We start from the raw sequence: 26,656 nt of genomic DNA, 5'->3' as shown, positions 1-26,656 counted from the left end.
ATGGTGGAAAATAGCACTTGTAAAGTGTAGGAAAAAGACATTCATAAAGTTTCTTCTCTTGTGAGTCACTGATCATTCATTGTTCCAGTTGTTCATGCATCACCTAATGCTACTTCATCTTGCCCACTCTGCTACGATTTTCCCCCAACAATGGTGTGATTTTATCCAGTGTTTGTCTGAAATTACAAAAGAAATACATCCAGTTTATCACATTACTCAACCTGAGAGCCTAGTGGGCTTCTCCACAAAGAAGAAAGGTTTATCAATGCTAGTTGCACTTCTGGTGACTCCCTGAAGTTCCTTCTTTTCTTAGTGCTTAGATTCTTTCTGGACTTTTAGCCCTTTAAGACATTTATCAATGACACCAGCAATAGACAACTGCCTAGGTTCCTTTGTACTCAGGTGTCCTGGTGGAATGAAAGAGCCAGTGGCTGGCAGGCATCCTCAGCATGGTTAATGCAAAATTTGTGTTAATTCTGTCAGTATGCCAGAATAATTCCTTCTTATTTATTTATCTATTTTAAGATAAATGGGGAAGTCAGGGAATGCCAAGTTGGGACACGCCACTCCAGCCCCCAGGCAGAGGGGTACAGATTGCCCCGGGAAGGGGCTCAGGAGATGTGTTGGAGTGGGAGCAGCTGAGGGCATGTTTGACAGTGGAGGGATGACTTCTGGGGTCTTCCAAGGACTGGGCCACTGCCCTTGCAGGTAGGCACAGGAACTGAGACAGAGTGATTTAGAGGAGGGAGACCAGAGGGAAATGTCTGGGGCAGGCCAGGGCACCTGCCCATGTGCAAGTTCTAGTGCATCCAAAAGCTTGGACTGGGTGGCATACCTGGTTGGGTTAAACTGCAGTTCCTGGTTGCAGGTGTCAGAGCAGGGAGTGGGTCACATCAAGCTAGGCCACAGCATATACCAGAATGTGAATGAACCAGATCTGGAAGTATATTCTGTAGGGGACTTGTGGGCTCGCGTCTGGACTGCAGTACCTACTAATTTAAGCAAATAGTTGAGGTCCTGGTGGACCAACACACACTGGGCCACACAACTTACCTGAAAGGAACCTGCCTGAGTGGAGACTGGCTGGTGCCAGGCTGCGACACCTACCTGCACATATGTAAAGGCCTGGACCAAAGACAGACCACGCCAAGCAGAGCTGTTGCACCTACTGGCATGTGTGGTATCCAGGACTGGTTGAAAAACTGGGGTGAATCTCAGCTAGGAAACAGCCTTAAGTGGGGAGCATGAGAACCAGGACTGGGGCGGACCAGGCTTCGGCACAGGCAACCCCGCTGGGTTGCAACACCTGCCAGTGAGAGCTGAGACTGTAGCTGGGCCTTGCCAGGCTGGAAAGAAGCATCTGTCAGAACTCACAACAATCAGAGCTGGAGGGGCCTTGGTAGGGGAACTCTGGGGACTCTGGGGACTCCCAGCTAGGCTGCAGCTCCCACTAGTGAATTGAGAGCTGAGGCCATGTGCAGATCAGGCTGAGCAAGGCTGCAGCATCCACTGGCATGTTATAGGCTGTGTCTGAGAGGAGGGCAAACTGGTCTAGTCTCCATCATCTGCTGATACTCAAGAGAGCCAGAACTAGTGTGGGATGGGCCAGGCTATGCAACAGCACCTGCCGGATCACATGAGCTGGGTTTGGGGCAAGCAAGGGTGCACTAGGCCTTGGTGCCCATTTGTGTAGGTTATGGGAGTAGGCCAGTTGGGCTAGGCTGCAGTACCTGCCTATGAATGTGAGACCCAGGGGCCAGACATGTTGGTTTGGGCAGCAGTACCTGGTGGAACACACACAATTCCTTTCTGGGAGCAGACTTGCTAAAGCACCTTGGGTTACTCCCCTTCTATGTCAGAATGGGATGGTGGGGTCACCAAGCCAGACCAGGCTGGGATGCAGCATGCATAGGTATACGTGTGGGTTGGGTCTGAGGGCAGGTTGGCCTGGGTGAGTTTGTAGCACACACTGGCTCAGAGTTAAAGCCAGAAATGAATGCAGGCTTGGCCCAGTCGGACCACAACACTTGCAAGTTCACATGAGGGCTGGTGTTGGGAGTGGGCCAGGTTGGGCTAAGTCATTGCACCCATTGGCAAGAGCTGGACTAAGGGTAGGTTGATTGAATCAGGATGTAGCACCTGCTGCCAAATGCCAAGACTGGGGGTGGAGGGGCAGGCCATTTCAGACTGGTATGCAGCAACCTATGGCCTGTGCAGGACCAAGGATTGGGAACAGGCCAAGTAGGGGAATCTCTCAACTTCTCTGCTGGGCCACTGCTTCCATGGGTGAGTGTGGTTGCTAGGACTGCGGCCTGGGCTTTGCAACCACATCATCTGACTTGGAGAAGAGCTACAATGAGTACAGGCAAGCTGGGTTAGGCTACAGCACCAGATGACTGGGTGCAAGTCATGTAAGGTTTGACTGCGATACCCACTGGCAGGTTCAAGATCCAAGGTTGGGAGCATGTCTGGTGGGGTAACTGTTGGCACTCTCCGGCTAGGCTGTATGTATCATTAAGGAGCACAGGGACCAGGGCTGGTAGTGAGCCAGGCTGGACAAGGTAGAGGTACCTGTCAACATACATGATGGCCAGGTTTGGGGGTAGATCAGCTTGCACTGAGACACAGCACCCACAGCTGTGCATGAGAGCTACATGGAATGTTGGCTGCCTGGGCTAGGGCCACAGCAGAGGCTGGCATGTGCAGGAATCAGAGCTGGAGTCAGTCCTGGTGGGAATTATTGGGAGTCCCCCCAATGATGCGATGGCACCCTCTGGTATGTGTGCGGACCAGCTCTATGAAAGCTTGGCTGGACTGGACTGGACTATAGTACTAGTTGGTTCAAGTGAGGTATAGAACGGGGGCAGAAATGATCAGATGTTGCTTCCACTGCTACGTACATTGGCAGGTGACAGACTGAACCTGACCTTATATTTGCTGGTGCACACAAGTCAAGTCTGAGATAACCTCAGGTGAGGTTTCTTGGGAGACTCCCCAGTTGGACCACTGAATTCAGACCCTGGCCACAGGGGGAATGATCACAGGATGCATTGTCCTACCTTGGAGCACATGTATCCAGACTGGCTGCTGGTTCCTGTGTAGTGAAAAGCATGCCTAAATGCAGAGGAGGAGACATGACTACCAGTTCATTTAAGCCAAGAGGGTGTGTCAGCTGCCTTGTCAGAGGAGGGCAAGCAGAACAGGTTGGACAATCCTACTGGCCAAGCTTTGCAGCATGTTCCTGGATCTGTGGATATACTAGGGTGGACTTAGTCAGCCAATAGACCTTGAAAAGATTTTCTCAACCCTAGAACATTCAAATCCACAACTTCTCAGAACTATCAAGTCCATTCTAATAACACCCTTGGAACACTCTTGCCCACATTACAGTCTCTAAGGCATCATCAATTGGCAGTCCTCCATGCCTGGATAATAATGTAGTTTTATAGCAAGGTGAAGCCTTCACCGTTCCTCCCCTACGGACATAGAGAAAAAAAAGAAACGTTTGTCTCACCTACCATCCTCTGTACCTGAACCTCCTCACACTAACCAGAAACCCTCCTGGCCATGAATCTCTATCAATCATGTAGCTAATACTTCTGGTGTGGGGGTATTAAAACTCTCAGTAATCAACAAAAGAGAGATTATGGTCTTTGTTTAAGCCCACAAGCAGAAAGAATTGCTGTAAATTGAATGGCCTACTAATGAATTGCATACTAACTGACCATATGTAGTTAGGTACAGACTTTGTAAAGTCAATTACAATATCTAACTGTCCTCTAAACTGATTCAGACGGACTTTAAAATCAGAATGAACTTGGGAATCTTCTTTAACTTGTCACATGTTCACTAGGTAGGTATCTGAGCATCTGTGATTAATAAGGACTCTCAGTGAGTCTTATTAAGTGTATTGATTTACTTTAGAAGATGTCCAAGTGTCATTCCAGACCACACATATCAGCATTAAATAGAAACTTGCTAAAATAAGAATTTATTCACAGTATTTGAATACTTTGTCTTAAAGACAGAGAGAAAATATGCAGGTGGTTGGGATGGGGGAACTCACTTTTCTCTGGTTCATTCTCTAATGCTCAAAACAGCTAGTATTGAACCAGACTAAACTCAAACCAGATCTCAGACATGAGTGATACACAACTACTTGAGCCACACTCTACTGCCTCCCAGAGTGTGCATTATTCGGAAACTAAACTTGGGACCAAACCACAACTCGGGCCCAGGCTCACTCGTACAAAATGAAGCATCCCAAGCCGCATCGTAATTGCTGCACCAAAGACCCATTCCAGAAATGCAAATCCTTGATATCAGACCTCTTGAATCTAAATCTCTGGGAGTGGGATCTTACAGCGTCTTTGTTCCAACCATTCCCCTAAGTTATTTTGATATACGCTGATTTAGATTACTGTTCAATTCTTTTCCATCGCAGGAATTTTTATTTCAGTAGTTGGAGGAGAAGGACAAAATATTCAATCAGCAACAAATCTAAAATTGAATTGAAAATGCGAACAGAGAGTCATGGCAGGATTGCCAGAATATTCCATAGAGGCCATATTGTTCTGCATATTGTTCCTCTAAGCCTGGATAATCATGCTCAGTGATGTATATTCACTTTAAGAGGATTCTTCAAGTGGAAAATGTTCCTGAAAGGTTTAAACACCGTGAATGATCCCAAACTTGTCATTGTGTCAGGGAAGCAAGAGCCACTAAGAATACAGCCACGGAAGGAAAAATAAAAAGAGACAAGAGTTTGGCAATGCGATGTAGATGAGTTTGAAGTTATTCCAGCTGGTGCTAACTACACAGGAAAAAAGAACATTTTGTTTTGAATCAATGTACATTAGCAATATTTGAGAAATGTATTTTGAAAATCAAATCTTAATATATCCAGAAAGAATAAAAAAGGAGGAAAATGGATTTAGGGACTTGTGTCCCAGAATGTTAAGAGATGTAATTATTGCCATCGATATTTTATTATGGAGATAGCATGCATCTCATGTGGAGTACATATGTGTTCTAGTGTTCTACATGTGGAATAACATAGATGCTTTAAAGGTTTGAGGTGTTGCAATTACTAAGCTAGTGCATACTTTTTAAAACCTTGGTTGATAACATTTTATTTATATCCCTGAAGCTTGTAAGGAGTGAGAACATTAAAATCCTAAACTGATTTCAAAAGAAAATTAAGAGATTCATTACATGTTGAGAAGTGCTTTCTTCAGGTTTCAGGAGAACTTTAATCTAGCACCTAATTTCTGATTTATTTAGGACGCAATTTTGTTTTCAGTCTCTTCATCATAAGACTCCATTCACTGACTTCAGCTCCAGGACATAGCTATATTTTTTTGTGTTCACATCAGGGCAGAAAGGACTTACTTATCAGAGATGTCTCACCGATTGGATTATCTTGAAGAAATGAAACACATTCCTGAACCAGTAATGGTGGGCATTGTACTGGGGTAGGTCAATTAGGGCATAGCATGGGAGAATAGCCTCTATAACATTCCGGTCACAGTCAAATTCCTCTTTAGAAACAGAAGAAAAGTGGGGATGTTGGTGCAGCAATGGCCGATGGATAGGGACAAGTCGGGTGAGAAACCGCCAAGTATTTGAGATTTTCCTGAAAACATATAAGTAATTAGTATTTATTCAGTTATTATAAGTTCAAAGTTGTACAGGTTAGTTCTGCCCATAAGTGTTTTGCTATTTATCTGTTTTTGTTCTTTTACTTTTAAGTGGAAATTTTGTAGGTATGCAGAGAAGTATGTAGGAACAAATAGGACAGCCATTTTACAATTTGTTGAATAATTTTCAGGACATAGCTTTTAAAAAAGATTTATTCATTTTTATTGAAAAGGCAGATATACAGAGAGGAAGATCTGTCTGTTGATTCACTCCCCAGACAGCTGCAAGAGCCAGAGCTGAACCGATCTGAAGCCAGGAGCCAGGAGCCTCCTCCAGTTCTCCCATACAGGCACAGGGTCCCAAGGCTTTGAGCTGTCCTTTGTCCTCGACTGCTTTCCCAGGCCACAAGCAGGGCGCTGAATGGGAAGCAGGGCTGCTGGAATTAGAACTAATGTCCATATGGGATCGCCACCGCACCGGGCCCCAGGACATAGTTTTAAACTCAGACATCACAATGCGTACAGTCTCTGAGAGTACAGAGAAGGCACAGGGCACAGGATGGGCATTCTGAAATGCCACTCTTAGGCAAATATAAATTAAATGCATGTGACCTTCCTGAACCCTTAATTCACTAGATCATCTAAATTATGAATTAACGAATATGCAATCAACCTCTCTTCTTTCATGTCTGAGATTGTGGGTTTATCATATTAAATACACACAAATGCATTGACTATCTACTATCCTTTGGAGAAGCTGATTTGGATGCAAGGCAAGGCAGAGGGGAGCTCTGCAAAGGCATGAACCCAGGGCTGCATCGGCACACTAAGCCACTGTCATTAGGAACAATCACCCACTTAGAATGCAGCCTAGCCACTATCAGAATGGAAACATGTTCTGGAAGCATCAACCTTTCACCTGTGCACTCTTAGCCTTATGAAAATAATTGTTAGAATCATATTCAGCCATTTTTATAATAAACATTTTTTTTTCATGGGTTGTACTGATGGTGGTGATGTGACACCCTAGTAGGCAGACTCTTGGATCACATGGCCTGATGGCTGTATCTTTAATCTTTTGTAATTAACAACTTTTGTTGTGTCTTCCTTGGCTCTCCACTGAAGCTTAGAAATACATCCTTTGTAACACAAACATGATTTATAGGTGATCACTCTTTAACAGGTAAGAGAATGTGCTGTAGTTGATAAGACCCTGAATGGAGGGTTAGAGGAAGTCAATTTGCTTGCAAACATGCAGCAAATTAACATTGTCACCATTTAATCAGTTATGGCGACTGCTCTAGGCCTCAGTTTCCTTATCAGTAAGATAAGAGGATTGTATGAGTTGCCATACCTGATTAAATAGTACCATTAACTTGAATTTACACTCTCTCATTGATGTCTTCTGTACAGTCACCACGTTTTCCACCTCAACCCAAGGTTATTTTTTTTTACAAGTTAATATAATGAAAAAGGAAAGACCATACATGTATCTTGTTCCTTTACCCTACACATATTTACAAAAAAATACATGCTATATCAGTGTGAATACTGAGAGTCAAGAGAATCAAGAGAATGTGTGTGTGTGTGTGTGTGCATGCTATGCAACATTCACATGGATGTGTATATGTGTTTCTATACACATTCACCTATGACGGGACTCCAAAGAGTTCCTGGAAAATGGAATTAAATGATAGGGTTACTTTGGTTCCATAGTAATTTTAAATATCTATATAGCTTTTCCACAGCATGTATTTTTCATATGCATGTCTCGTACATGCACAGGTAGAGACATACATCCCTCTACAATTTGTCTTCTCTGTTTCATGACTTCTATTTTGTATAACCTGAAAAGATGGCCATTTCTTCAGCAAGTGACTTCTCTGTGCCCACATATTTGCAGCTGTAGAATAGCTCTCTGTAACAGGAACTGAATGCTTCATGTGTAATAGCTACTATATAGATACAATTTTTTAAAGATTTGTTCATTTTTATTGGAAAGGTAGATCTTTACAGAGAGACAGAGAGAAAGGTCTCCCATCAGCAGGTTTACTCCTTAAATGGGCGCAACAGACAGAGCCGAGCAGCTCTAATTCCAGGAGCCTGAAGCTTCCTTCAAGCCTCCTACATTGGAGTAGGGGCGTAACGACTTAAGCCATCTTCTACTGCTTTCCCAGTAGGCAGTTGGCTCAGAAAGTGGAGCAGTGTGCATATAAATGGGTGTCCCCCCTGGAGGCCAGCAGCACAGGTGGATGATTAGCTTGCCACACTACCGTGCTAGCTGCTAATCTCAGTTTTATAAGGGAAAGCATTTTATACAAATAGTTGTTAAACAGTCCATTATTTATATGGAGAATTATTAAGTGTTACTGATTCACCTTCATGCTCAATCCAATGAAAGGTATACCCGTTTTACTGACTGCTGTGCCCTCACTACAAGAAGAGTGTCAAACACTTACAAGGAACTCTGGAAAGAAGGTTCTAATTTGATTTGATTTAGGGACAGGAATGAAGAAAGAGGAATGTCATGAGCAAGTTGGCTTTCATAGATCCTCACTTTCCATTCTGCACAAGAGGAACTAGGATGAAGCTTCCATGATATATTCTTGACATCCTGACCCTGGTATACTCTACTCCTTATTCCCCAGCATTTGTGTCCTGCCAAGGAACCATGATGGACTTCAGGGTCCTTTTTCTCCTCCTTTGTCAGATGATATCCTATCTCTTAATGTCATCATAGCAGAGATTTCTACCATCATCAGGAGTCTACTTACCTGGGGTGCTCTTTAACATGAGCCAGCCGTGGCAGTTTTGAGGCAGAACAAGCTAAGCCACTATTTGTGATGTCACTGTCTCAAATGACTACCAGTTCTTCCAATTAATACCCCTGCTAATTATCATGGGAAAGCGCAGCTGATAGCCTGAGATTGTAGGCCTATGTCACTCTTTAGGAGACCTGGATGGCGTTCCAGGTTCCTGGCTTCAACCTGGTCTAGTCCCTGCTAGTCAGATGAAGCATCAGATAGGGGATCTCACTCTGTATCTTCCTGTCTCTTTCTTTTTTTGTTCCATCTACATCTATCTTTATCTTTATTTTTTTCTCCATTCTATGTTTTGATGTATCAATAGTTAAATGGATAAATCTCTAATAAGGATGCTTGCACAATCCTTGAGGAACATAAGCTGATTATACAGTATTAACACCCCTATTATTTGTTAGAGAGAAAGGCTCCTGAAAGTGTAGCTTTTGAAACATGATTTTTCAGAAATTGGAATCAGCATTCTGCCTAAGCAAAACTCCCTGTGACTTCATGGGAATACACATTTTTAATGACATATATGAAACTAAATGTGACCAAGATCTCTTGACCATAAGTCGAGCAATTGGTGATTCTGCACTCACTGTGCAGTGCCCAAGTTAGCTCAGGGTCATGGTTATGAGTATTTTCACCAAGCTCCTTCTTTTATGTATGACATGTGTTCAATAAATGTTTGTTGGTAGAAAGGACAGGTAGGAATAGACATCAATAATCATTACATTATTGTAGGTGGATAAAGGGCTTGTAAAGAGAATGTCAGATATTTTACTGCCTACATTATCACCACAAAAAGCTTTTCGATCCTAGAGAAAATCTTTTCTTTAGAGATGGTGAAATTATTGCTTGGTATCACACAAGGAAGGTATGGCAGGGGAAGCCTGTAAACCTATGGCAGTAAGTTGAAAAGTAGTGTTGCCAGATTAGAATACAAATGTGCAGTTAAATATAAATTTCAGATGAAGTCTGAAAATTAGAATAACTAAGTATCAGATACTGAATTAGAATAAAAATGCCCCAAATATTTAATCTTTGTGAGTGTATCTTAAATATTAAATGAGACATACTTATCCTGATCTATTATTCACTGTTTATTTGAAATTCAAAACTCAGTTGAACATCCTGAATTTGTAAATCAGCAAACCCTACTTTATAGTCAAGCTGCCCTCCCACATTCTCTGCTCAGCCTCCATCACCTTACATGGTTGGTGTTTTTAGGTACCACAGCCAGCTTATCCTTTGAGAATTTTCATGTTTCCTATGTTCTCAATGCCTGTGCAAAATTCAGTTGCTTCTGATCTTTCTCCTGTTTGAATTTTCCTCCTAAAGCTCTTCCAGTTGTTCAAAAATCCATGAACTTGGTTGCAAGGTACTGTGGTACAGTAAGTTGAGCCACTTCCTGGGACACCAGTACCTCACACTGAGTCCTGGCTTCACTGCTTGCAAGTCAGCGTTCTGCTTTGCATCATGGGAGGCAGCAGTTGGTCAAGCACCTGGGCCCTTGATGCTCAACTGGGAGATTCAGATGATCTTCTAAGATTCTGCCTTTAGCTTCATGCAATGTTGCTTTTGCTGGCAGGAGGAGAGTGAACAAGTGGATTAAAGAATTGAATATCTTTCTCTTTTTTCAACACAGAAGAAAGCAATACACGTATAAATCTGTGACCCTCAGGCCTGGAGCAGTAGCCTAGCAGCTAAAGTCCTCTCCTTGAACGTACTGGGATTCCATGTGGGCACTGGTTCATGTCCTGGCTGCTCCACTTCCCATCCAGTTCCCTGCCTGTGGCCTGGGAAAGCAGTCGAGGATGGCCAAAACCTTGGGACCCTGCACCCTCATGGGAGACCCGGAAAAGGTTCCGGGTTCCTGACTTCAGATCGGCACAGCTCTGGTCATTGAGCCCGCTTGGGGAGTGAATCAACGGATGAGGGATTTTTCTGCTTGTCTCTCCTCCTCTTCTCCTCTCTGTATATCTGCCTTTCCAATAAAAATAAATATATCTTTAAAAATAATGATAAAATCTGTAACCCTTCTCCCAAATTCTAGACCTGCAAACATAACTGTCCTCTACCAGACTCAGACTCACCTCAAACTCATTCATTTGGGAACCAAAGACATCTTTGTTCCTGCTCTGAATTCCCTCACTTTAAGATGCAATAGCTATTTCCCAACTATCAGCCTTGCCAAACCACAAAGTAACTGCAGTGTCCCTCCGCCCTCCTCACTGTAGCCCCTCCAATCAATTGCTGTGCTGTTGCTCTCCTCTCTTCCTTTTTTTTTTTTTTTTAAATTAAAACATTGCCTCAGCCCATTCTTTGCCTTGCCAAAGACCTGAGTCTAGAGCAGTCTCACATCGGCTCATTTTCAGACCAATGTGTTTGCTTCCTGATGGCTCCACAGCTCCCTCCTCCAAGCAAGTCTGCCAAACACATGCCCAGGTTAATGTCTGTAAAATACAACGCTTTCTGACAAGAGAAAGACAAATATCCCAACAGAAAAATGAACAACAGTTATACACACATATTTGACAGTAGAGAAATACGAATGACTAAAACAAATGTAGGGAAAGATGCTAACATTCACTAATGATCCAGGGAGATGCAAATTAAACTAATAACAAAACATCACATTAGGGCCAGGATACTGAAAAGGAAGTGGAAGGAACAATAACAGCTAATATTGAGAAGAGGGTCCTCTCACATGCAGCGGGAAGAAATGGTCTTTGAAAGCAATTTAGCATGATGTATTAAAATTAAAAACAAACTTGTGTTTTGACAGGCAGGAACAATACCATTCCTAAGAAACTACTTCATAAAAAGAAATCTACTAGTACTTAAGCACATGTGCACATAAGTGTATCATACAGAGGGCTTTGAAACAGAAAATAGAAAAAACCAACAAAAACCTAGGAGGAGTAGCAATAGCTTTGTGTAGTGATTAGGTATTGGCTTGCCTGGGACTGCCCTAATCCCATTGTCAGATTGTCTTAATTCAAGCCTCAGCTCCATTTTCAATTCCATTGTCATGCTAATGTGCACTGCGAGGCTGCAGACCACAACCCATGTAACTGAATCACAAGCTCCTGGCTTTGCCCTCACCAAGCTGTAGTTCTACTATGCACTTGGTGAGTGAATCAGGGCATGCCAAGTCTCTCCCCCACCGCTTGTTTTTTCTTTCTCCCTCCCTCCACTGCTTTTCAAATTAAAAAGAAAAATAAATTAATGCAGTTCAAAAAATACTTGAGGAGAAAATCATTGTCAAGACACGTGAAGATGATGGAATAATCACCATAAAATATTCCATAGCCATCAGAAGAATAGATTAGTGCATTAACAGTGTAGGGGTTGATTAAGAGGGATTTCCGTGAGTGAGATAAGTTCCAGAGTGGGTATAGAAAATGACATTCTTAACACTAATCCAACTCACTGTTGCATTTATATCCATAATGTATGTGTTTGTGCATACACACATTGCGATGAAAGTGAAAAACACGGAAGAGTGTATATTTAAGAATGGTTAGCATGAAGTATTTGGGAATGGGGAGTGATGGAGTTTCCATGTGAATTCACAGGGGCCATGGGAAATGAAAAATGTTGATTTTAAGTCTCTTATTGTAATTGTAAAGACCTTTAACATATGTAATTTTGAGGTAGCATGTAATATTTAAATACATGTTTACTTTATGTAATATTCAGAAAGATTTGTCTCCTCAGACTTTTATTATTTGTGATGTAAACATCTAGAGTTCTTTATTATAGCCTTATTAAAAACATAAATGATCTACAGTTGTTATCATGCATCACCCTGCTCTGCCACACAACAGCAAAACATCTTCCTAGACATGAGTACATGTTAATCAATCTTGCCCCATTACTCCCTCCTTTCTGGACTTCCTCGCCTCTACTAGCCAACATTCTATTCTCAACTTCTGCAGAGATGGAGATGGAACTGGAAGTCATTTTGTTAAATTATATAAACCAAGCAGAAAAGACAAGTCTTTATGATACTGCATGATGTTAGTCACATGTGGAAGTTAAAAAGTTCATGTGTTATAACTTAGAGGTCCTCATTTGCCTATAAAAGCATAACAAAAATTTAACCCTACTTGCTGACTCAGTCTATTTTCCTGGCATTGAACTCCTCTGTTTCCTCTAAGCACTTTCCATCACAACCAAACTTCTCCTTTTACTGCTCAACATTGTACCTTCCCAAACATTCACCAGCATTGCCCCCTCTTTCTTTGTAGCTGTTCAGAGAATCCCTCAAATTTCATTTGCTTTAAGAATATCTTACATGTACTGGTTTTGATGCTTGTATCTTTTCTGTAATAGTGTTAGATCTGTGTTCCCAGGGAGTCTTTGACACCTGCTTACTTATTCCACCTGTTCAGCCAGGAGGAGGGCATTCCTTCTGTCACTGTGCCTTTTGGAATCATTCCACCATGGTTTACAGAAGAGTACTTAGGCACATTAATTCTGTTCAATCATTTCAGATTTAAACCCAGGTTTCTGAGCATAAATGCTGCAAGCTTTTTTATTAAACCACGTATTTCCTTATATGGGAAATAGGTATTTGAAGCCCTTCCATTCTGAATGACCAAGTATCTGGCCATTATGTTCTCCTTGCTTTCAAGAGATCCCAATGTATCTTGTCCTCCACTGCATAGTGGATGTACTTCCCAGAGCTTCTGAGGTCTACTCTGGACAGGGTTTTCTTTCTATCTATCTATCTATCTATCTATCTATCTATCTATCTATCTATCTATCTATCTTTCTATCTATCTATCTATCTATCTATCTATCTATCTATCTATCTATCTATCCATCTAACCATCCATCTCTCTGTCTCTCTACCTAGCTGTTTTTATAGTCCTTGCCATTGGTGAGAGCCTGCCCTCTACTGGGCATCATGCTCATCATATTATAAATGATACTGATACAAATGATATTTTATAATTATCCCTTTACAGATGATATAGACAGAACAGGCAAATTGTTCTGGAGAAGGCAGTAGTTAAGAGTCAACAAGGCATTGAATGTGTATCTTTCTCAATTCACTTTTTGAAAAACGATGTCATTGTGATGACACTAGGAATTGAAGTCAGTTAACCGGAGGTTCCTGAATGTGGAGTCCTCATGAATGGGGTTGGTACCCTTATAAAAAAAAGAGTTTGCTTCCTTATGTGTCATGTGAAGATACAAGCAGAAGTTGACCACCGGCAGTGTAGAGGAGGGCCTGATCAGACTCGAATCTTGAGTACCTTTATCTTAAGCCTCTAGACTTCAAGAAACCAATTTCTAATTTGTAAGCCACCAACTATATCGTACATTGTTGTGTAACTCACAGCTAGGATAGTTGTAAATCCAAGATGCATGGATTCCAGAACCTGCATTCCCTTTAAAGACTCTATTCAAGGCAAATCAGTTTCAGCCTCAGACTCAGGAGCTAGAACAGGATACAAGGGCAGGCTAGTCTTGGAGGAAGAGCCAAGCAGGAGGAACACAAATCTCTTGGTCAATCTAGTCCTAGCTGACAGGAGTCCACAGATCATAAGGATGGACGTCAGTAGCCTGTGATTCATTGCAGGGGCTCTTCCCTTTGCCTTATGTGAAGTATCTGGCTTCTCACACAGGTCATTTGAGATTTCCATGTGCATTGTGTGGCTTTTCCTGCTATTCCTAATCTCCCTTCATGGCTAAATCTCTATACAATGAAGCCCCCAGTGCCTTTCCAGGTGTCCTCCATTCAGGTGTTTTTCTATTCTGGCTGTTGCTGAGAGTGACAGTAAGTGTATCTTAGGAACTAGCTATGAGTTCATGTCTCTGATGCTTCAGATGAATGTGAATCTGTAGGCTCCCGTCAGGCAAATGAGCACAAAATAATGCCCCCATGTGGAAGGGGTACCTCTTAACCTTTTTGGAGTGTACCCCTGATTTTACATCCCCTGAGAATTTCAGAGAGGAAAGCATATGGCTGATAGGCCCCACTCTTTTCACTTTTCCTGTAGGTACAGTATCTATGAGCTGTGATTCACACATGCCCAGCATGCTGTCAGCAGGGATCAAAGACAGAGTCAAAAGAGGCAGAAATAGCAAAAATCCAATTCTGATGCATTTGCAGCTGGCAGTCATTTAGCATTTCATCGCCATGAAGTTCCCAGGGTGCATACAGGAGTTGTGTGCATTTAAGTTTTGACCCTTAGCTGTCTCCTGTCCTATTCCCTGCTGGAATGTGGAGAAATTCACACCAGTATTCAAAGAGGACACATATTGGGGTGATAAGAAGACAAACAACGTGGTAACCTGGCCACATTGTTCTAAATAATTTCCGACTCAAGATGATAACATGCCTGTCTTTTGTTTTTGCCCACATTCCACACTCATTTTGGTAAATGCTGTTTCCATTTTGGCCTGATGGGGTCAAAACATCACAGAATCACCTGTTCTAAAGTACATCTTGTTCATTTTTTCTTCAAATATCAAAGAAGTCAGTGTGCTCTCACAAACATTATATATCAAGAGATTGGGTTCCCCGGCCCTCATTTGAACTTTCTGAGGTTCCTGCAACACTAATGTGAAGTTCAGTCAGTTTGATGTTATAGCTTTGAGTTTGGTGTTTAAGGCACTATGAAATAAACATCAATACAATACTAGCTCTTGTTTCATTTGAACTATTTAGCCCTCTAGGGCAGACTCCGGCAAATTTAGAAATTTGAGTTTCACCGATTACTAAACTTTAAAGAACTGAAGTTATGGATTAAGGGAGTCTGAGTTTCAAAAACTGCCTCTAACTTAAAGTAAACAGCCCAGGCTCCTCATCAGCATTTTCTGATCCTTCTCTGATTTAAAGTTGGCCCCAATGGAAGTCAGTCTACAGCCTGTCTCTATTCCGGAATTACAGGTTGCCATGGTTACAGTGGCTTCTGGAAATGAACTTCATAATTGCTGCATATTGCATATAAACAGCTGGATTCCCTCTTTCAATTTCACTCTGAAACAATGAAGGCTCAAGAAAATGGCCTTGTATTTGAATCATTGACATGCTAAAGACCATTATACCAAGAGTGAAGCACCATGACATAGGGAAACTTGAAGAAATAATAAAGTCAAATTCCTGAGGCTCTATATATGTAGATGAATGTAAAATGTGTATGTCTGATTTCTCATACACCAAATCAGAATACTTAAAAAGCTTAAGAAGTTCTTCTTTTGAAAGATCCATTAATCTCACCCTGTTTTACAGGGTGTGAACTAAAAACCCAGGGGCTGAGGATTTCCTGTACAAAGTCACACAGCAAGACAGGTGCAGAACTGGATTCTTCATACCACCTGGTCTCGTGGATGTTGCTGCAGTGTGAGATTAGAACTTAGGTTAGAGTTCTGACTCTGCTAGGAAACAGGTCCATTCCAACTGCCATGTAATCTCACATTCAATCTACCAACTGAAAAAATCTAAGGGAGTTAGAAAAACGTTTGGTTCAAGTACTCCCTAGAACTATTCTTCTGTATTAATAGATTATCCACTACCCCCTCTCAAACATCTGAATAACTGGCCCTTCATGAGTTTCTAAGATTCCAACACTGCATTCCCCTCTACAGAAGCACATTGAACGTGATTGTTACAATATAGTTACTTTGAGACTAGTATAATATGAATGCCTGTTAATACTCCAGCAGTGAACATTTGATCAAGGTTTGATGTAGTGCCATGTTGAGATATGGATGAATAATAAGAAATGATTTCTGTTGTGGTATAGAGCAGGCTTGCTTGAAGGTGGTAAGACCCTGAATGACAGCAGGAAACCCAGTTCTAAAGTAAGAGCTCACCTGTTTGACAGAGCAGGATTGTTCAGAAGGAGTACAAAAGAGACCTATTTCACCATCAAGGTTTCTCCTACATTTTTCTATTCACTCTTGTAGTTCTCTTACTTTATGAAAAGGCATCACAATACTCCTCCCAAAAGTTACAAAGAGAATAGCAATATTGCTAGGGGAATAATTTTAAAAAGAAATAAAGTAAGAGCAATTGACTACATACAGCTTTTAACAGGAAGTTACATCTCTGTCCCATCTGGAGCTTGTATCAGTAGCATGCAAGTTTTGCATGTAAAATCCCAGAGGACAGCCTCCTTGCTCCTCAGAATCTAATAGTCTGCCCTCTCCTTATGCCCTGTTAAGGTTTGATCTTCCACAAGGTGAGCCTGCTCTGAAATACCTGATACATACAGCAATAAGGACAAATTCTCCTCCTTGGTATTATTCTGTCTTTTCAGGCAGGAACCATTTCATGGGAAGCCTAAATACAGGAATATGTGGCACTGTACAGCAAAACCTCTGGGGGTCTATGCCCTGCTTATTACTGAGCTACATTTACTCATTTGAAGAAATAAGAGTAGAATTCAGGTGCTGGTATTGGGAAAAGCCACTCCCTGTGATGCTGGCATCACATACAGGTGCTAGTGTGAATCCAGGCTGACCCACTTCTATTTAAGGTCTATTGCTAATCTGGAAGGTAGCCCAAGTCCTTGGGCCTCTGCACCCATGAGAAAGACCCAAATTAAGCTCTTAGCTTCTGGCTTCAACCTGGTCAACCAATGAACAAAAATTCTCTCACTTTGTATCACATTATTTGTCTATGTTAACTTGTTCTTTTAAATAAAAAAATAAATGAAATCCTAAAAAAAAGGAGTAGCAACCAAACCACAAAAACGAACATACAACTTAGCCAAAGAACTCTTAATTCCCAGAGCTACCATTTGGGTTAAGAAAAGTCATCAGAGGAGCACTTTTAACTCTTCTTAGTTGGATGTAAATTCCCTTCTAATCTGCAAGAATCTAATATAACTTCATCTCTTTGGTCCTTTCATGAATTTCGCAGCCTCTCCCAGACTTTACCTTCTAAGGTCCTTTCCCTTGAGTTTTCTTCATCTTCTTATTGTCTCTATCAATCGCTTGTTCTCGCCATATGTTGTCTCTTGTAAACACCTGCCTCTGTCCCTGTGCAACTGCTCCCATATGCTTCATATCTTCCACAAAACCCAAGATGCCCTTTGAGGGGAAGCAACTGGGTTGTTCACCTATTGGATTTATTTCCAAGGACCCAGCTCTCAAAAACTATTTGAAATTTTTTATGTTATAGCATGATTTGAATTTTTGAATCCTAGGCTTAAATACAAATCATTCATGCATGGATTTTCGTTTATTTATTCGAAAGTCAAAGTTACAGAGAGACAAGAAGAAGCAGAAAGATAGGGAGGGAGGGAGAGAAGGAAAGAGAAAGGCCATGGGGAGTGAGTAGTGAGGGAGAAAGAGAGAGGGAGAGAGTTTTACAGCTTGTGATTCACTTCTCAGCTACAGTAATTGAAGCTGGGCCAAGCTGAAGCTGGGAGCATGTATCTGGGTATCTCATATCTTGGTGTCTCACATGGGTGGTAGGGACCCAAGTACTTGGGCCATTTTCATTGTTTTGCCCAGGTCATTAGTGAAAAATTGAATCATTAGTGGAACAGGGACTCAAGCTGTTGTCCTAGAAAATACTGGTATTTCAGGAGGTAGCTTTACTCACTGTGTCAAAAATCTGACCCCTCATGCATCAATTTTTTAATTGACCATCTATAATTTGTTACAAATGGTCATAAGTAATATATACTTTCATCCAAAGGTTTTTTTTCTCAATGGTTTGTATATTGTTTTTGTTGTTTGAAAGGCAGATTTACAGAGAAGAGACACAGAGATGTCTTTGACCCCTGATTCACTCCCTAAATGGCCAGAGCCTAACTGATCTGAAGCTAGATCCTGCCGCTTCATTGCCATCTCCCAAGATCTTGAGTCATCCTCTGCTGCTTTCCAAGGCCATAAGCAGGAAACTGGATTGGAAGTGGAACAGCAGGAACATGAACTGGTGTCCATATGGGATGACAACACGAGCGGCTGGAGGATTCGCTTGCTAAGGCACTGCGCCAGCCCCTGCTTTTTTCTTTTTTTTTTAAATCAAGAACAAAGGTAAATCAAATTGAAAATTGGAGGCATGTAGAAGATGTGCAATTCTGCTAGAAGACAGAACAGATTTTTCTAATCATCATATTCTCAGATTCTTATCACACCAATTTTCCTTGGATTTTTATTTCTATTTGCCTGTAGGAAACTCTAGATAGAAGTTTCTGGGTTTGTGCAGGGGACAGCAGAGGGTTTTTCCAGAAGGATGCTAAGGAGAAGGAAGATATATAGATTCATATTCTCCAGCTTAAACTGTTTGGTGAAGTTCACTTTAGGAAAATAAACCCTTCTGTCCTCATCAGAAGGTTTCTGGATGAAGATGATGGTGAAGAGAAATAGAATTGCAGGACAGAACTCTTTGTTGGAAAATTCACTATTTCCTTGGCCTGTGTAATCCTTATCCACTTCCCGGGCTGTCATTCTTGCCTTTGTGCCCTCAAGAGCACACGCAGTCAGCACAGTGACATTTTAATAATAATACTTTGTACTTATACAGCACCTGTCAGCCAATGATCTCAAAGTACTTTCCCTGAGATTAACTCATTAATCCTCACAAGGGTAGGTGACTCTGGCAAGGTGAGGAAGCAGTGAATGTCGGGGGCTGGTGAGAGAGCTTCAAGTTCTCCGGCTTTCATGGCTCTCAAGGCCGAGTAGGGGCTTCTCTCCCACAGAACCCCCTCTGATGTAATCCACACTCACCATGAAAGTTTCTGCACACTGCCATGTGTCATGCAAATCCTCCTGTTGCATCAGTTCAGTGGTCAGACATCACTCTTCAGAAATCCGGCATCCAGGGTCACAGAACAGTGAATAGCAGTGACTATAAATGTAGAAGTTCTTGGGAGAGGCAGAATTGCCTGGACTATATTGTTTTGAAGACTGAACAACCTTGTGTCTTAGATTTGGTTTTTAATTGAACACAGCTCACCGACACTAACAAATTAATGTAGGTGGGGAGTGCACCTGTATTTCAGTCTGCCCTGCTAAGAACCTCCAGGCAGGCTGGCTACCAGTGAGATGCAGCTGCAGCCTCACTTCATTGTTGAGAACAGCTGACAAAGTGGCACAAAAGGGTAGCCCCAAGTGGTAAAAACCCAGGCATAAGGGCTGTGAACAGCAGACCATTTGTGAACATTGGGACTACTCCCAGGAGGAGTGACTTTTAACCCAGAGGAGATCAGAACACTAAACTGGGGCCCACTAGACTTCATCTGAGGTTTACACAATTCCTGGGTTAGCAGGTGGGCATCTGGAATGAGGACTCATGAGAAGAGGTTTGAATACAAGCATATTTTCAAAAATTGGGAGAAAAATCACATTCAAATAAAAAAAACTCTCAAAAGAAGGACCTTTGGAAATACAGCAATAGTATCTGGCTTCACCTGTCCACTGACAAGTCAAGGCTTTGATTACAGAAGCTTCCCTGCTAAAATGTACAGAAAAATCACTCTGACATTTGCAATATTCTATCAGTTTGTCAATCATACATAAGATGGGGAGACAGATATTATACAGAATGAAGGCAAGATTTCTTCTTGGGGCCTGCTAAAGTCAGATCTAGAATGTCCAAAGTTCAAGTCCCTATGCATCTTATGGCTCATGGTAATTAGGAAGAAGACGCTTACTGTAAGGTAATTCTAAGCATCTTCAAAATTTTCCAAGTCCCTGGATATTGTCCCAAGAGGAGGTGCAGAATGAAATCTTTAAATGGGGATGGGAGTGAGAACATTTATTCTTGGATTTGTTACAAATATAAACTACATCCATGAGAATGTGATTAGCCATACAAAGAGTAATTGCCTGGCATGATTTTTAAATATGACTCAAAGATTTCAGAAGAAAAGCCATTGCTGTTAAAAAAAAACTCCATGGAATGACTTAAATTTAAGCAACACCCTAATGATTGGGTTGGCTGTCTACATAGATGTAGTATAAAAGAACGAAGGCATGTCAATAAACACCATCTATGGAGCCCCAAATATGTGCCAAAAACATTGTATCTATTAGCTTCTGGGCCATCATTTGCTGTTTTCCTAGGCACATTAGCAGGTGGTCAGATGAGAAGTGGAACAGCTGGGCCTCAAATTGTTGCTTTGAGACAGGATGCTGATTTAACAGTTGGAAACTTAATCTGCTGAGCCAAAATGCCAGAATCTCATTCCCTTTTGTCATATCGTCTCTTTCCTACTTGCAATGTTGTATAAATTTAGAACAAATGCAAGGTGCGCAGCATGAGTTTGTAGCCCTATTAATGGTGCATTATCATTGATATAGAGGAGAATAGGAGCAATAAGGTTAGAGACACAGTCTGAGATTACACAGTGTATGGCTTCAAATGCTGTGCCTGAATTTGGACTCCATCCAATAGACACAGGGGTTCATCAAACAGTTTTGTGTAAGAAAGTCTACAAAATTGTCTGCTAGGAGCATGGATCTAGTCAAAGCATGGACTGTGGTAAGAGAGGCACAGCTGAGTCCCATGAAGAAGTTATTATGATTGCCCAGATGTTGAGTGCCCCTGGTCAGATCTTCCAGCATCTTTGGTGACAGGTTATGTATGTGAAAATCATTATCAAAGGAAACTCAAGAGGGTGTTCTAACTGTGCAGAATCTCTGTCTCAGACCAGGCAGGGCACAGAATCCGGCTGATCTCGAAAACCTGACTTTGGCATTGAACTACATTAAAGACACCTGAAGACACTGTGGTTAATTTTCCTGCAGAACATGTCTGAAAGTGGGGATACCATATCCTCCTTCTGTTGTCCTCACTAGAACTTGCAGTCAGGGGTTTCTGGCCTTACTCATCCCTAGTCTTATTTTAAATTTTATTTGTAGATTCTTGCCTCTAGCTAAAAGCTGGGGAATTGAGCAGTAACTTGTAATCAAGTGGTGAACTTTTCTGAGCGGATGGTCTGTAAGACCACGTGGCCTCAAAGGAGCTGCACTGTGAGTGGGGGATGCACTCCGAGATGAACAGTTCCTGGGAGGAAAGAGCTATTGCTCGCATGGGGAGCATGGGAGAGGACACAGACACGTGCCGTTTTATTACAAAGTGATTGCCAAAATGTTATCCCTGCTTGTGGGCTGTAGATCGGCCTACTTCTGTCTCTCCCCTCCCTGGGAGGAGAAGAGCTATGAAGCCCTACGGAGGGCACGTGGAGTGGGCTTGCACATGTACGTTTTCCTGTTTTGTCAACCATGGTGTCTGTGGTGACCTCATTGCTAGGTATGGAGTGAAGGATTCAAGACTAAATTCAGAAGAGTGCTAGTGCAACAGATTAAAGGCCTTGATGTTTGTTAAAAGGGGCCCACACGTCTCTGCAGAAAAAAAAAAAAAACGGGCTTTACATTTCTGTCCTTGCACAGGGACGAGAACTTTGCCTATTTAAGGCCTGGCTTTTGCAGACCCCAAAAAGAAACCCTGCCTTCCTTCTGTACAGCCTTGGTCTCCCCATCTTGCATATGATTGAGAACCTGCTAGACTACTGCAAATGTCAGAGTAACTGCCTTTTACAGTTTAATGGTGAAGGCTGAAGAATAACACATTTCCCAATTAAAAAAAAAAAAAACTGTTTAACCCATTAAGGATTTAACATTCAGGAATTCTGAGTAATCCCTAGACCAGTAGGAAGAGGAAAAGAAGAATCCTGTGTCAGATGGCAGGATGAATCTTGTGACCTACTCTCTCCTCTCTTTGCACTAAGATTGCAGCTTTGAAGCCAAGAAGCTGTCACCAAAGTGCACAATTGCTCATTACCAGAGAAAGGAGCTGCTCTCGGGGAGCCGCTCAGCCCCCTGGGGCACAGAGACCCAGGATGACAACGCGGCAAGGCACCCCCTGCTGGCTTTTATTGTATGCTAATGTAATGGGCCCATCAGTCTGAAGGCTGTCTGTGCATAGAAACAGGATTCCTTTCTGTCTAGTTGGAACAGTCATCCAGAATGAGTGTTACAGGAGGGAGGAAAGAGGGGGAACACACAGAGAAGAAAGGGAGAATGTGTGGGAGTGGGGAAAAAATTCTTTTGCAGGTGGGTGAGAGAAATTCAGAGGTATATCTTGAAACACAATACAGGGTAAGGAATCAGTCTGTGTTTCTTATTGGCGGATGCTGAAAGGATAGTCACAGGGCCAAGGTGGCACGCGGGGGCAAAGGCACGTGTGTGAAGTGTGCCTCCTTAGGAAACATTGCTACTTCCTGTGCATCGTCCCCCCACCCCGGTGCTGACGCCATTCTCCTAATGCATCGCATTGCCTTGTGAATGATTTCTCTCAAGGACGCATGCGTTTTCAGGAGAAACTTTGCAGACACTTTTTTGACATGTGGAAAGAAAGGGAATAGGAAAGCATGGAGGAGTGAAAAAGAAAGGAAGGAGGCAGGGAGGAAAGGAGGAAGAGAGGAGGTTGGGAGGAAAGAAATCGAGCTGACCCTAAGCCGTGAGTTGCACCTAGTACTATTTTTCTTCTGGGAAATTTCTTTATATACTTACCTCATCTCTAGATCAAAAACATGGAGGAGCTTACAGGAGAAATTTTGTAAAGAGAGGTCTGCCTGTTTGTTTTTTTAGTTCTTCCTGGTCTTGCAGTTTCCAGTCTGTGTGGTGACAGTTTGTCTTATCTGACCCCTAATCATTAGAGACTTTCTCCTCTTCCAGATAAGTACAACACTTTTAAAAAGAGAAAGTTAGTCTGTGTTACCTTGTTGTTTTTTTTTAACTTCCTTATGAAACATGACACAGATTCAATAATATCTCTTGGTTTAATCATTTCTTTTAATAATCTATATTAAAAAGTAAACTCATGACATATCTAAACTTTTCAATCCATCATCAAAAAACATTCATTGCATTATCTTTGTCATGCTTGAATAATCTTCCGCAGCACTGAGCCCCATCACACTCCCACTCTCCTCTTGGGCATATAAAATCTATTGAGGGTATTTGGTGTCACAAGGACAGAGCTGAGGGTTGGCTCTGTTCACACTGCATGGCAGGTAGCAGAAGCCAGCATCAGACCCTTTGTCCCTTGATCAAAAATCACATGCAATTCCTGTGAGTTCACATGGTCTTTTTGCTGGATTAAAGGTTCCGGATTCTTTCCAGGCAGGCACTTGATCATCCCCTCTGCTGTGTGTGTCACAGGAAAGGCAGGGTTTGAAAAAGTTAGTGAGGCTGTCACGGAACAGCTCCATGAGCTAATTCCTGCCACTGGTCTGGCTGTGCAACCCTAGGCAAGTGTCATACTATCACTCTTCCTCTTTGCCTTCCTTCCTGTATGTAAAATGCACAGCTTACATCTCAGGACTTCAAGCCTTTGTAATCTTTGTTGAATCTCCCGGCTCCACACCAAGAATTCAGTGGAAACTAATCCCTCAATACTGCCCGGCCTTTCTGCATTAGTCTCAATGGTTCTTCTTACTCTTTAAAGCTACCTTGTCTTACACAAGATTTTAATCCTAGTGTCCAACAAGGTCAAAAAGACTCAGCTTCTGAAATGAAAAGATTAATGTTGCCATGGATGGGAGAGAAACCAGAGGGAGATTGCTGCTGGAGCATGAGAATTCTATCTTGTAGGATTCTTTTTTTTTTTTTTTCTTCAAAGCAAATAAGGTTTATGGATTGCAATGAGGAGTCTGTCGCATTAAAATAAGTCTTTTTACAGTATTTTCCCATTTAAACCTCACATGGGCAGCATGCTGGATTGGACCCGGAAAGCCAGACTCACTAGTTTTTCAATTTAGTTTGTTAATAGCCTGCCTTTCATAAAAGCATCAGGCACAATCACACCAATCCCTAAATCAATAGGATGATGCAGCAATGCCTCACAGAAATGATATTTTTGAAATAAATATATACCATTCAGCCAGGCCCGTTTGACATCAAATTTATATACTCAATAAGAAAGCACAATTAATGGTCCTGAACTGTATTTTCCTTCACCTATTTCACATTTCAAGAAGCACAGGATTTCTTAAGAAAAAAAATAATAAAAGAAGGAAGGAAAAAGAACAGAAAAAGATCCCATTCATAAATGGAATGAAGGTATTAAAAAACAATGTTGGCTTGGCAGTGCCTCCCCGGCACCCATTTATCTTACCTCCAATCTCATTTCTTCCTTTTTTTCTGGTCTTTGCTCAGATGCTACCTCCTTAAGAGAAGACTTTCCTGACCTCTTATAGAAAGCAGCACTCTGTCTCCTCTCTGAGTTTATCCTACTTTGCATAGCATCGCATTATATCATGCTTGTGTGCTGTTACCTTTTCTCCTAACCAGTTATGCTCCATGGTGCAATCTGTGTACCATTTTCTTTAACACTATATCCGCAGGAAAGTGTCTTGATTTTGGTAACTGCTCATACTAATTTCATGAATTAGTTGATGGATGAATAATTATGTCAGTTCCTTTCCAAAATGTGTGAAAAATCTCCAAAACATTTGGGAAAGTATATATTGGAAAAAAATATATGGACTTCAAACATTTGGTGCCATCATAAGATAATCATGTAGTCCCATTTTCAATAAAATGTTATTTTCTTCCACAGAATTATTTGAACTGGATTAGATATTCTGCCCAACTTCTACAGATACTTGTTTTCGGGGTGTCGGGGGGGAAATCAGTATTTATGGGGCAGAGAAGAGGGCCCAGTGTTTAGAATCACTAAATCCCTGCCAAACATGATTTGAACAAGTACTGGACAATGGACTCTGTCCTGGGGCTAATCTCAAGTTTAGAACTTTTGATTTAAGTTATCTGATGGAAAAGTACTTTAGGTTTTTGCTACATCAAGCACTATTACCAAGTTCTCTCCTAAGGAGCTTACCTTTCCCATATGCCTTTTCTGTATAGCACCAAGAAGTTACGACGCTCGTAAGTAAAAGCAAAGGACTGTTAATCATGTTTGGAGCATGGCCCTCAGAATAGGAACAGAATAAACAGCTCTGGAGGAAAAAAAATTTATGACATGTAAGAGAGGATTTAAAGGCCCAGTATCTATCTACTTTATTGAAGGGTATCCTGCCAAGTTGTGGCATTCAAAAAAAGTATATGTGATTGTCTCTTCATCTTATGAAACATGAGCAATATGCAAACAAAGGCACTGTGAGTCAAAATAGGGTCATTCCCAGGCAGGATGATGGGTGGCCAGGTGTTGGTCCAGAAAACTATAGAGAATGATGCTTTTGAGCTGGACTTTGTGATGTGTCATTGTCACAGATTTATTTGTGAGAATAAACACATACATGGAATTAACTTACTGTCCTAATGATAGGTATTGGGCTACCCCTGGAACTTTAGACTAGGTCATTAATAAATGAATGTCACTCTTGTTGAACTTTCATTGTGCGCATGCTGAGCAAAATGGAACAATCATCTCATTCAAAGGCTGGCATTACGGTGTAACATGTTAAGCGGCTGCTTGCTACCACCGTGTCTCATTTTGGAGATCTGGCTCAACAACAAGCTGATTGGCTTCTGATCCAGCTTTCTGCTAATGCACCTAGAAAGGCAACGGAGAAAGACTCAATTCTTGGACCCCTGACAACCACATGAAAACCTGTATTGTGTTCCAGACTGCTGGCTTTAACAAGCCCAATGATTGCTGCTGCAACCATTTGGGGAGTGAACTAATGGGTAAAGGATAGATTTTTCTCTGCTCAGCTTTTTTTTTCCCTCTCGCAGTCTCTCTGCCTTTCAAATAATAAATAAAACTTTACAAAGTTACTTATTTCTTTCTTTCAATTTACTTTTGGCATTGATGCATATAATTACTAATATTGTTTACAGATGAAAAAACTGACACATAGGGAAATTAGTAACTTGTTCATTCCTCCTCAAGTGAAGAAGCCAAGGCATAGCCCTGGTCTATTTAATGCCAAAGTCACTGAATATGATCCCTCTTTCACTAAAGCTAAGTCTAACCGAACCTCAGTGTTTAGGGAACACACTTCACCCAACACTTGATTGTAGTTATTATTATGGAAGCATACTTTAACATGCACTACAATACTCTCAGGGAAACAAAATTATTTCTCATACAATTTAAGAAACAGTAAGAAAAATAGATCAAGCAACTTAGTCAAGGTTGTCTAAGAAGCAGCAGAATGGAAGTTAAAGTCCTGGAAGTTAATTCCATAGCGAAGCTCATAAACCTCATGCTGTAATGTCTGTCAGTTTCACATTAGGTTTTTCATGTGTCTGTTATCCCTCCCACCC

This window comes from Ochotona princeps, chromosome 18, assembly GCF_030435755.1.
Source record: "Ochotona princeps isolate mOchPri1 chromosome 18, mOchPri1.hap1, whole genome shotgun sequence".
Taxonomy (NCBI): Eukaryota; Metazoa; Chordata; class Mammalia; order Lagomorpha; family Ochotonidae; genus Ochotona; species Ochotona princeps.
The sequence above is the reverse complement of the archived record's forward strand: the minus strand, read 5'-3'. Positions refer to the sequence as shown.